This window comes from Fukomys damarensis, unplaced genomic scaffold (genome assembly GCF_012274545.1).
Source record: "Fukomys damarensis isolate Sample0158 unplaced genomic scaffold, DMR_v1.0_HiC HiC_scaffold_37, whole genome shotgun sequence".
Lineage (NCBI taxonomy): Eukaryota > Metazoa > Chordata > Mammalia > Rodentia > Bathyergidae > Fukomys > Fukomys damarensis.
The window spans coordinates 15,589,118-15,602,230 of NW_022900949.1; the positions used below are offsets into that span (position 1 = coordinate 15,589,118).

At 35.3% G+C, this 13,113-nt stretch overlaps 1 pseudogene; it reads right to left on the reverse strand.

The window, feature by feature from the left end:
• Positions 1–255: 255 nt before the first annotated feature.
• On the reverse strand, positions 256–1,220 carry LOC104872552 (annotated as a pseudogene).
• Positions 1,221–13,113: the final 11,893 nt, after the last annotated feature.

Here is a 13,113-nt window from a genome sequence, read left to right on the forward strand (position 1 = left end):
TATTATGTAATTTGGGAGGCGTCAATTAAAAAAGAAAAATAAATAAATTAAAGGTGGGGAAATGCCATACAATACACCAGGAAGTTAATTAACAAATTATTTTTCTGAAAAAATGAGTTAATTAAATCAGGCAGAGAAGTTGACATCAAAGAAATGGAACTCACAGAAATAACAAGGAGGATCTGGTTCCACTTCCACAGTCTAACCAAAGAATCACATTCCCTGGCTCCAAGAAGTCGAACCCCGCAGGCATGGTCACTTGTTGCACCTTCCTAAAATTGCCACATTTCTACTTTTAATCCCAAGCTGTCTTTTCAGAGCACTCTTAATGTCCTTGTTCCTCAGACTGTAGATGAAGGGGTTCAGCATGGGTGTGACCACCAGGCACATCACTGAGGCTGTTGCAGTTGAGTGTGAGTTGTGTGTTGTGGCTGAACTAAGGTACACACCTAGGCAAATACAATAGAATAAAGAGACAACTGAGAGGTGAGTTCCACAGGTGGAAAATGCTTTAAGCCTCCCCTTAGCTGAAGAGATTGCACGAATAGTGGAAACTATCTTAAGAGTAAGAACAAAGGATGCCAGCAAGGGGACCAATGACTAATAATACAGCTGCAAAATATATCACCACATCATTAAGAAAGGTGTCAGAACAGGCACGATGGACCACTTGATTAAGTTCACAGATAAAGTGCGGGATTTCCAAGTCTGTACAAAAGGACAGCTGTAGCACCATTAAGCCCTATACCAAGGCATGGAGGGCACTGATGACACAGGACACCAGAACTATCCACATGCAAAGCTGAGGGTTCATAATGATTGTGTAGTGCAGGGGGTGACAAATGGCCCCAAAGCGGTCATAGGCCATCACAGCCAGGAGGAAGTCATCTAACCCTGCAAAAAACAATAAAAAACACATCTGAGTGATACACATCTGTGTAACCAATGGCTTTACTCTGCATTTGAATGTTCACCAGCATCTTTGGGATGCTTGTGGAGGTGAAACAGATGTCAACAAGGGATAAGATGGAGAGGAAAAAGTACATGGGTGTGTGTAGATGTGAGTCTGAGATGATGGCCAGGATGATGAGCAGGTTCTCAAACACAGTAATTAGGTACATAGACAGGAAATGTCCAAAGGTGAGGAGCTGAAGTTATGTTGCCTCTGAAAATCGCAGAAGAAGAAATTCTGAGATTTGTGAGTAATTTCTTAGCTCCATTTTGAGGACAGTACCACCAAAAAGAAAAATAACATGATCATCATTCACATACGCAGGTATTACTCATACAGTTAAAGCACCACGATTCTTAATATTTATTGAGGATTCGCTTGTGTACTTTGTGTTGGACATGGACACCTTTACTGAATTCCCACATTTCCTTTAACTATGCACATCCATCCTTAGTCTTTCCTCATGAGGTCATTGTCCTACAGTGTTGGTATTACATTTTCCATGCATTTAAGGAATATGTACTTGGTGTGAACCATACCTCAGGCCCCGTAGAAAATTGTAATAGGTACTGCCAAATAAAAGAGCCTCAAATCTATCAGGGGGAAGGAAGACAAGCATATAATAAACTAGTAAGATGATGATAAGTGCTATAAAGAATAAAAAACAGACAAGAAGGCAAGCATAGTGGGTGCTATTTTTATAGCACTTCTGGCAAGAGCAGCAGACAAAGCAACATTTGAATAGAGAACTCAAATTAGATAAGGTGTAGTCTCCAAAGTTCAGTGGGAGTGAGGTACGCCTGGAAAGAGGTTCAGACAATGTAAAGACCCTAACAAAGGCACGTGTTTCAGATGTTTAAGCACAAAAGGAAGCCTTTATGACAAATGGGAATGACCAGCAGGGAGCACACTGAGAGGATGTCAGGGTAAGTGGAGTAGAATTAGGTCTCATTGCTACTGCTGAAATTTCAATATATATAAAGCCTCTCAATCATGTCCTCTTTCTCCCACTTTAGTTTCTCTTCAAACTGAACATACCTTTTCTTATTTCGATTTGCTTATGAATGAGCAGGCATCTGAATTCTAAGTCACATTAAGGAATAAATGACCTTAGATATCCCTGCTCTGAGGACAGCTTACCTCTCATAACACAGAAATGTACACATGCATATACATGCACACATGTGAGCATACACACAGGCCAATGAATATACACACACACACACAAACAAATACACACATATAGCCTTCTTAATTAGTGTGACTTGTAAGATTTCCTAAGGCCAAGTTGTACTGGATATGAAAAGAATGACCAGTAAGGGATCTGTGACTATCAGATTATGTTCCCCTAAAAATACAGATAGAATACTCCAATTGCAGATGTAAAAAATCCTACATATAGGTAAACTTGGTGCTTGATAATCTTGATATGACCATTTTGTACCGTTTATTTAGAGAAACATGAAATAAGGCATCTGCTCCAACGACAGAGATAGGGCCAAAATTGTCAAGAGAGATGAAAATTAATTAATGCATTCAAGGGATTCCTGAGAGATTGTAATGAAGAGGGACCTTCCTTGGCTTTGCTGGAGTACCCACACTGTCTTTATCTCCTTCATGTGCAGATTGAGTAATAAAGCAGCAAAGATCCAAGTTATCTGAAAGAGAAATGAGAAGCTTATACAGTGACAGGATTTACAGATTGAACATCCACACATAAACAGGAGCAAGAATTTTAAAAGCCCAAAACTCACAAAAGACAGAGTACAACAGAAATAAAGAATTTTTAAAAAAGAAATGTTAAAAGGCCTTGATAAGTAATATTAACTACATAACATGTGAACAGAAAAGCAGGTTTTGAATCTTAGCCCTACCAAATATATAAGTTGTTTGAAGGGATCCAACTGAGCTATGCTAAATATTATTGTCCTCATTTATATACTGAGGATAGCAATATCCATCCTCCTCAGATTATTCCAGACTCAAGCAATGCCCACAAAATTTGAGCATGGATCCTTTTTGTCAAGAAATGAACAATTATCACTAATGAAAGATGTGCTAAACTGTTCTTTCTACCTCTCAAATGTCCTTGTTTCTTCCAAATCCCTTGAACTCCAGTTAGGAGAATTTTTAGAATCTGTAGCTTCACACATGAGGCGTGACTTTCTATGAACCCCTCACTGTCTAGACCCTCATGCACCTTGTACCCACTTACACTGATCTCTCAAATTTAACTTGACTTTCAGCTTCACCAGCAACATGAGCTTCAATACTTACTAATATTTCTTTGTTTGGATTTTCAACTATTGATGTATTTGAAATCTTTGTCCCTTCTCCATCTGAAAAACTTTACTTGCTCTTTTAAGAGCCCCTGGGTCCCTTCTTCAAGAACTTACCATTCCCAAAGATGAGCAACACTTCCTATAGGCATTTAACTGACACTTAGCGATAATAAAGGTGATTTTACTTCATTCCATATCTTTCTTGTCCGCTGGTGGTATCACTATGAATGTAAAATCTCTACACTCTCCGGTACTCCCAGATAGATTAGTAAGGAAGGGTGGCTGAATAAATACACATTGCATCAACATAGAAGACAACCTGTTGTTACAGACATTTTTGACAACAAGGGAAAGCAAAAAACAAGGAAATGACAACATAGAAATGGAGGATATATTCCATATTTCATGGTCTGGACACACTAGGGAGATGAATATTATTTGTTAAAAATTGAATAGAAGAAACTAAATGAAGCAGAAAAGAAATAACAGAGCTCATCATACACAGTGATAGGATTAGAAAATTGTTTGTTGGGATGTACGTGTATTTGTGTGTGCATGCGTGCTGGGTCACAGTGTAAAAGTTGTTTTTTTTTTATTCTGGGACACACTCAGAAGGTTAGAATCCACAATGAAAGGCAAAGATACTTTTAGAAGGAGGCAAATTGCTGCTAATGCGAACAAGCCACATAATCGAGAAGCCCCACTGAAGAGACAGGTTGTTGAGAGAACTGGAGGCAGCAGATCCTGGAGTCACATCCAGATCAAGAGCCTCTGCATGGAATACACTTTCCTTGCTCCTTTTTCTTCACTTTAGCATCTGTAGCCAGTCTCAGATGTGATCATTATTCTTGAATTCATTCAATATTTATTTGACCACATCTTTTTATTTTTGAATTTTAATTGACATAAGATAAATTTGCATGTGTTTTTGACATACTGAAAATATTATCATACCTAAGTCAAGATGATTAGATGCTATTTTTCTTAAATATTTATTTATGGTTGAAGTGTGTAGGGGACAAGTCAAGCCATGTTCTCACTTTTTTTAAAATTGAGTTTATTGGCACATTTTAGGTATAGAGTACAGTTATATTCATCATTGGGATCTTGAACCTTTACATGACAGGTCTTGGTTCTCATTTTTCCCCTTGTCCCTGACCTCCCTTCACTCCCTCTTCCACTCTCCATTTACAAACAATTTATTTCCAATTTTTCAGTTTCTCATATTTTTTTTCTTTTCTGTTATTCCCTTTCCCCTACCCTTCCCACCTTCCCTTCACCTTTAGCCCTTACCTTCCTATTTTACATTGTCAGTTATCTCATTAGGATCTTATGTACTATTATAGTTTTTCACTTTTGCATATGGTGTCTTTTCACTGTTCTTGGATTTTAATTTCTTTTTTCACAATTCCCATGGATACACATTAGTCCTTTCTGTTCTTCATTCCACTTGCAAATTTCTACCCACACCACACTGTGAAAAAATCCACCCACGATGTGATAATCTATCCTGTTTCTTTTTATGATTTATTCTCAATAACTTTATGTCAAATGTGCATTTATTTAATCGTGCTTTGGCTTTTCCATTATAATGTAAGATTAAATTAAGCAAGGAATATGCCTTCAGTATACTTTTGCAGTTTCATAAAGCTATGCATTTATATGGAAACACATTTTTTAAAGTAAAAGTGTATAAATAAGATAATGCCAGAGTAAATAAAGCACAGGGTAAACACAGAGGATCAAACATCTGTATTAAATGAAACAAAAATGAAATCATGTCAAAAGGCAACACTGACAGAACTGGTGCATGTTAGGTTAAGCAATTCAGGCTTTTAAATACAGGACTACTTATTGTCTCTCAGACATTGAATTAAAAATGCTAATCTCACAGAAATAGTGAGTAGTGTAGTGTTCACTAGAGAATGGGAATGGGAATAAAGAGAAGAGATAGATGGAGATTGTTGATAACAGGTTCCAAAGTGTAGTTACACAGGAGGAATAATTTCTAGTGCCTTAAAGCACAGTAGGATAAAAATTTTATAATACATAGTATTCATTTTATAAAGACCTAGAAGAGGAGATGAAAACTCCCGATACAAAGAAAACAGAAAGGTTCAAGTATAGTATACACATTTCAAATTATCACAATGGATCCTTTAATGTGCACAATTATGTCCTATTAAAATTCTTTAAAAAATAAAAATACACATGCAACATAAGTGAGAGCGCAACAGTTTTATTAACACTAAGAATACAGGGAGCATTTGAAATGACCTAAAAAGTGGTAGAGGTGATGTACATAATATGACCAACTAATAAATCTGACCATAAAATATCGGTAAACTTTCACACGTTCTCCTCAAATACACACATTTATTTAAAAATAAAACCTAAATGGCAAGTGGCAGAGTTGTTGAGAAAGTCCAATTCTCACATTGAAAGAATGCAATAAAAATAATAGGCTTCATGTCCACTATACAAAAGCAAATATCTTTCACTGATTATTTGAAATAGGGAAAGGTAATGTCTAAAAATCCTACAAATATATTCAGTTTCAGGAGTAAGGAGATAATTGTAAATTAAGCATTGCTATTTTATCCTTTTTCATCTCTCAAATAAAACATGTGTATACAAGCACAGCTATGCAGCCTGAGAAGAGTTTGCAAAACTATGACTCAAAAACTTTAAAAATAGTATTTTCAAGTAATTTCTTACTGAGAACTTTTTAATGACAGAAACTCACTGAAATTACCAAATTTTTAAAAAGTTAAAATCCCCCTGATCCTCCGACTTACTCAAGTTTTCTATTACCTTACCATCAAAACTTGAATATGATCTAACTTCGCTGGTATTATTTTATGCCTCCTGTACACTCTAAAGACTCACAAAATGCACTTCCATTCCCATAATTAAAAAACTTTTCAAGAAGTATTCCCTCATTGCTGATGTTAACAGAGACATTTCATTTTAGTATATTAATAAGTTATTTATGAATTAGTGAACCCAATGAACAACATTTTAATTGGGCTTAGTGGAACTGCTTCTCAGGTGCACTCACTTAAATGTTGCTGCATTTTGTTCAGTCTGTGTCTTTCCTAATGGGTCCCATGGACTCACCCAGATGGGCCTCTGAGAAGAAGGTCTCTGCGAGGAAGTGAAGCTTCCACCCTGGATGGTTGGTGAGAGTGAAGCTCTGTCCTAGACAAGTTGGGGAGAACAAGTAAGGTTTAGGTTGTCTCTCCAGGCTTAGGACTGCAAAACACCACAACCATTTCCTGTCCGGCTTGATTATATATACCTCAGAGGACCAACATCAGGGCATCTTATAACTCCTATCTCTGCTCATTACACACAATTACTCTTGTAGCTCCAGCCTTATTTCCCTGTAGGACATTGAATTGGGAAGAAAGGAAAAATTTCCTTCTTATTCTAATTTCCCATGAGACAAAGTTACTAACCAGACTTTGTTACTCTTTTCCATGAAAACTTCTCCCTTCCAGAAGCCTAATCTCTTTAGCACTTTTGCCAACTTCTTAGTTACATTTTTCACCAAAGTATGAGGATGCTGAATTTTCAAGATTTCTGGGAATTCCAAAACACAAGCTTGTAGAGTAGATGTGGATCTTGATCAGTTCAGAAAATTGCTCTTTCCTTTTATATCAAGGGAGAGAAGTTTATTCATTTGTTATGAAACCTTGGAAAATTAATGCAACATATTGCTTCATGATGCTTTTTTTTAAAGCCCTTATGAGGCTTAGGGTTGAAGCACAAGTTACAAGCTTTTGCTTAATCTTTTATTTCTGAAATGTTCAGTAATAGTATCTGTTTAATTGTTTTAGTACACCATGAATTGAAGTTATAATATTTTTTTCTAGTGCTGGTGAGGAAAAACAGGGCTGCAATCATGCAAGGCAAGCAGTCTACCACTGAGTTACACTCTCATCCCTGTGGTTAGAAAACTTATGATGATAGTTTTATTTAATTTCTTCAGAAGTTCATTGTATGAGGCTAATTATATTAAGGAATAATTTTATACTTGGAGGAATGAGGCTCAGACAAGTGTTCAGTTTGATGGAAAAACCCACCAATATGTTCCCTCTTTTCATGTTCCATGGAAATGCTCTTCCATTAGGAGTGAGTGTACTTTTAGAAAATACTTGGCAATGTCTGAATAAAATTGGTTGTTACAACTGGTAAGGCATGTAGTAACTACCTGATTAAAGTCAAGGAACCTGTCAACATTCTGAACTGTTTAAATCAGATCACCACCACTATAACATTGTACAAATGTCAACAGAGAGAGAGAGAGCAGGTTAAAGATCACTATTCTAGACCAGGATTTCTATACCTTTGATGTGAATATGAACCAGTTGGGGATCTTGTCTGAATGTCATAACTAGAAACTCCAGGGTTGCCAGCAAATCACAATCAGTGGGTGTCAGTGTCACCCGTGCTGCTCTGTTGACCCTCTCAGAGCTAGAGGCTCGTATAGGCTGTGAAGTTGCATTAAAACTGGAGATGTAGGTATCTCCTTGAGTCATTAATTCCATTTTCTTCAACATGTATCCAGTGGTAAATTTGGAAGATCTAACTATTCCATTACTGAAAACCAAGTCGTTGGTCAAGTGTTAGCATCAAGTGTAGGCAATTTGAGACTATTTCCTCTAAAAGTGCTCTTGCCTATCTCACTTCTGATCATATAAGTACTATTTTCCAGGGAAATACACAAGTGTACACTTAGTTAAACAGGAGCTGACAAAAGTGTATGCTTGTATATTTCCCTGGCAAATAGTACTTATAAACTCTGACCCTATATGTACATTTAGAGAACACATTCACTATAAGGAGTTTATGTGTCACCTAGTAATGTTTTATTATATTTTAATTTAAAAATTAATCAATTCATTGATAAATTTTAGATATACATAATGATCATATTTATCATGGGAATTTGTACCTGTACACAATATATCTTAATTCTTTTTTCTCATTTTTCTCCCCTCCCTTCAAACCCTCTTCCACTCCTTATACACAAAAACTTTGATTCCATTTTACCCTTGTTGCCTCTTTCCTTCCATCCTTTAGCCTTTCCATTTGAACATTTTTTCTTACATTATTATTTTTTGCACTTTCAGTTTCTCACACCAGAGAAACAATGCTACATTAATATGTATCTGATTAATTTTACTTAACCATATAGTATCAGGTGCATCCATTTACATGTCTCAAGTTTATGGCTGTGTACTACTCTGTCATATAAAAAATATTTGTCCTCTTTTCAGTTGACAGGCATGTAGGCTGTTTGCATCATTTAGCTGTTAGAAACTCTGCAGCTATAAATATGGGTGTGTATATATCACTGTAGTATGACGCTTTTAATTCTGTGAGGAATAACTAGGTGAACCTCTATTTTTACTTTTTTGAGAAATCTCTGTACTGATTTCCACAGTGATTGCACCAGTCTACATCCTCACCAACAGTGGATAAATATTCTCTTTTTTCATTCATAGTTGTGACAGCATTTGTTTTTAGTAGATAGCTTGAGAAGAGCCATTCTTTCTGGAATGAGATGGAGTCTCAGGGTTGTTTTAATTTACATTTCTTGAATGATCAGTGATGCTGAAGACTTTTTCATATATTAACTTACCATCTACTTCACCTGAGAAGTGTCTATGTATCTCAGATGCCCAATTTTGGATTTTAATTTTGGTTTTTAATTTGGTGGTGGCTGGTATTTTTTAGTGCCTTGCATATTGTAGGTATTAGTCTTTTGTGGAAGGAACAGCTGGCAAATTTTTTTCCTACTCTGTGGGTTGCCACTTCTTTCTGTTCATGATTTCTTCTGCTGTGCAAAGGCTTTTTAATAACATGAGGTTTCAGTCAATTCTTTGTAGCATTTCTTTTGTGATCATGGTTTTGTTCATAAAGATTTTATCCACACTAATGTCACCAAGACAGATTTAGTGTTTGTTTCAATATTTAAATCTTTAATCTACTTCGATTTTAGTTTAGTGCATGGTGAGACACATGAGTCTAGTTTTAGTCTTCAACATGTGGAATGTCAAATTTTGTAGCACCATTTATTAAAAAGGATTTTTTCCAGTGAAAGAATTTGGCCCCATTATGAAAGATAAGATGACTGAAAGTGTTTGGAATTGTTTTTGTATCTTCTGTTCTGTTGATCTCCAGTTTTGTTTTATTTTGGTTTTTTGCCAGTAGTACATTGTTTTTGTCACAATAATTTTATACTATAATTTCTATTCAGGGATTGTGATACTGCCTGTCTTGTCTTTATTGCCAAGAATTGTTTTTGTTATTCTAGGTCTCTTGTGATTCCAAATTAAATTTAGGACTGTGTTCTGTAATTCTGTTAGGTATTTTGATCATCATTGAATTAAATCTGTGTAACAATTTTGGGACTATGGCCATTTTCATTATATTGGTTCTTTCTACCCAAGAGCAAGGAATATATTTCTATTTTCTGATATCCTCTTTGATTTTTTTTCAGAATACTGCACTTATCAGAGTGAAGGTCTTCACTTTCTTCTTTAAATTGCTTCTTAATTATTTCATTTGTTATGTTGTTATGAAGTGTGCTGTTTCCCTAATTTCTTTCTCAGAGAGTATGTTATTTGTGTACACAAATGTTATTGATCTTTGAGTGCTTACTTTGTGTACAACTATGTGATCAAATTTGATTGCTGAATTTACAAGCCTTTTGGTAGAATTTTTGGAGTCTGCTATGTAGAGTATCATGTCATCTACAAATAATGATATCTCAAATTCTTTTGGTTTGTATCCTTATTACATTTATCTCTTTCTCTTTGATAATTGTTCCATCCAATGTTTTCAGAACTAGGTTGAATAATAGTGAGAATAGTGGACACCCTTTTCTTGTTCCTGATTATAGAGTGAAATATTGCAATTTTTGACCACTTAGCATGATATTTGCTGTTGCTTTGCCATAAATGGCTTTTATCAGATTGAAATAAAAAACATCTATTCCAATTTGGTGTATTTTTTTTTAAACCATGAAAGGGTGTTGGACTTTGTTAAATGTTTTTTTTTTCCTGCATCTCCTGAGATGATCATGCGATTTTTGTCTTTGGCTCTGTTGGTATATTGAATTACATTCATTGATTTTCGTATGTTGAGCCAACCCTGCATCCCTGGGATGAATCTAACCTGGTCATGGTTTATAATCTTCTTGGTGATTTGCAACATTCTGTTTATAGGTATCTTATTGAAGATTTTTGCATCTGTGTTCATTAGGGAGATTGGCATGTAGTTCTTTTGTTTTATTTTGATCCTTTTCTGGGTTTTGTTATCAGAGTAATTCTTGCTTCAAGAAATGAGTTTGGCAGTATTGCTTCCCTTTCAATTTCACTGAAGAGGTTGAGGACATAGTGGCATTAGATCTAATTTTTTTGTAGAACTTAGCAGTGAAACCATTAGAATCTTTTTTACTTTATTTGTAGGTTTTTAATACCTCTTCAAATTCATTAACTGTTATTGGGTTATTTTATATAGTTAATCTTCTTAATTCATCATTAGTAATTGCCAGACCCCCAAATATTGATTATTTCCAAAACATGCTTTAATCAGTGCAGGCTGCAAAGAGTGAATGCCTTGAGTGGCTTACTGTAAAGAAGTGAGTTTGACTGAAGCTGTGTGCCTCACAGAAGTACCTCATCAGCACTGCAGTGGTGTGTAGGCCAATACGACTTCACTGCTAACAGCCAGGGCTGAGACCAGAGTAATGGCCTATGAAACTGTGGGATTAATATGAAATAACACATGTAGTAGAGGTCAGAATCAAGTGCACCCAAATTCCATTCCACAATTAGTGCCTTCAAAGCTTGAAGGACAGTTCTCTAATTACAACCATATATTTTATCTTTTTTGCTTTTAAATTGAAAATGCTTTGACTCTTTTCCTTAAAGCCCTGCCTGCATTGATTTCCATTGCTTTTACACATGTTACACTTTTTACCTTGATTGATGAATAATATAATGTGGTAAAGGAGATGGGCCAATGCCTTTTCCCAAGGGAGCTCATACTTTCTCTCTTTAACTCTGTCTTAACTTTTTCTTCATCCTTGCATAGTGTCCTGGGCAGTTGGATACTAGAGACTTACAACAGGAGTCTCTGGTAAGTAATTCTTATGTATCTAGGAATATGTTGATTTCTTCTGTGTTTTTCATCCTATTTGAATACAATTTCTTAACATAGATATTGATGATCTTCTGGATTTATGCAGAATCTCTTCTGATTTCTCCCTTTCCCTTCAACACTGGGTGGATTTGAGACTTTCTTTCCTTTTTTTGATCAAGTTGGCTACAGGTTTAAAATTTTTATTTAATCTTCCTTCAGTTTTCTTTCAAAGAACCATCTCTTCAGTTGACTTCTTCGTATTGTTTTATTTGTCTCAATTCCATTAATTTCTGTCTGGTCTTTACAATTTCCTCTCTCATGAGCATTGGGCTTAACTTCTGTTCACTTTCTAGAAGTTTGAGGTTCAACATTAGGTGGTTTATTTGAGCTTACTTTGTTTTCCTGATGTGGGATTTCACTGCTATAAATTTTCTCATGTCACTTTTTTCACTACATTCTATCAGTTCTAGTACATTTTGTTGGCATTAACATTTTATTTTAGCAAATGTGTAGCTTCTTTTTTCCCTTCATCTATGACCCATTGGTTAATTTCTATATGTTTATGTAGTTTTTCTGATTTCCTTTTCCATTGATTTCCAATTTTATTGCGCTATGGCATGATATTATGCATGGGATAATTTTAATTAATTTGCATTTACTTAAGCATGTTCATGAGCTAGAATGTTGTCTGTTTGGGTGAACATTCCATAACAAGCTGAGAAAAATGTGTATTCTGATGTTGTGGGGGCACTCAATAGATATTTACAATATCTGTTTCTTCAAAAATTTGTTTTTTATTTCTGGTATTTATTGTGTATATTTTGTCTGATATATCTATTTGTGACTGAGGGGAATTAGGGTCCCCTCCTACAAATGTATTAGTGATTATTGCATTTTTCACGTCCATTAATATTTCTTTTTATAGTAGGGTGTACCTATTTTATGCATATGTATCTATGATTGTTATTTCTTCCTCTTGGAGTTTTTCGTTACCAAGCATGTAGTGACCTTCTTTGTCTCTCCTAATCAATCTTAGCTTCAAATTTACTTTCTCTGCAAATAGAATAGTTATCCCTGCTTTTTTCTAGGTTCCTGTTGCATAAAGCATTATTTTCCATCTTTGATTTTCAGTCTATGATTGTTTTTAGTTTAATATGGTTCTTGTATGCAACATATTGTTTTATCTTATTTTCTGATCCATTATGCCAGTCCTTTTTTTTCCAGCTTTAATTGAGTTTATTGGTACATTTTAGGGATAAAATACAGTACATTCATTGTTGGGAATTTGTACTTCTACATGACATATCTTGATTCTCAATTTTCCCCTTGTCCCTGCCCTCCCTTCACCCCTTTCGCCCTCCCCATCCACAAACAATTTATTTCCATCTTTTCATTATCTCACATTTTTTTCTTTTCCCTTATTACTATTCCCCTACACATTCCACCTTCCTTACACTTTTAGCTCCTCTCTTCCCATTTCTAAATGTCAGTAATCTTATTAGGATCTTATGTATTATTGCAGATTATTCACAGCAGAGAGACTATTTGGTATTTACACACTCGTGACTTATTTATTTCACTTAGGAGTATATCTTCAATATGTATCCGTTTTCCTTTGAATGAATCTATTTTCTCGTTCTTTATGGCTGAGTAACACTCCATTTTATAGAAAAACCACATCTTCTTTATCCAGTTTCCACCAGATGGGCAAATGGGCTGTTT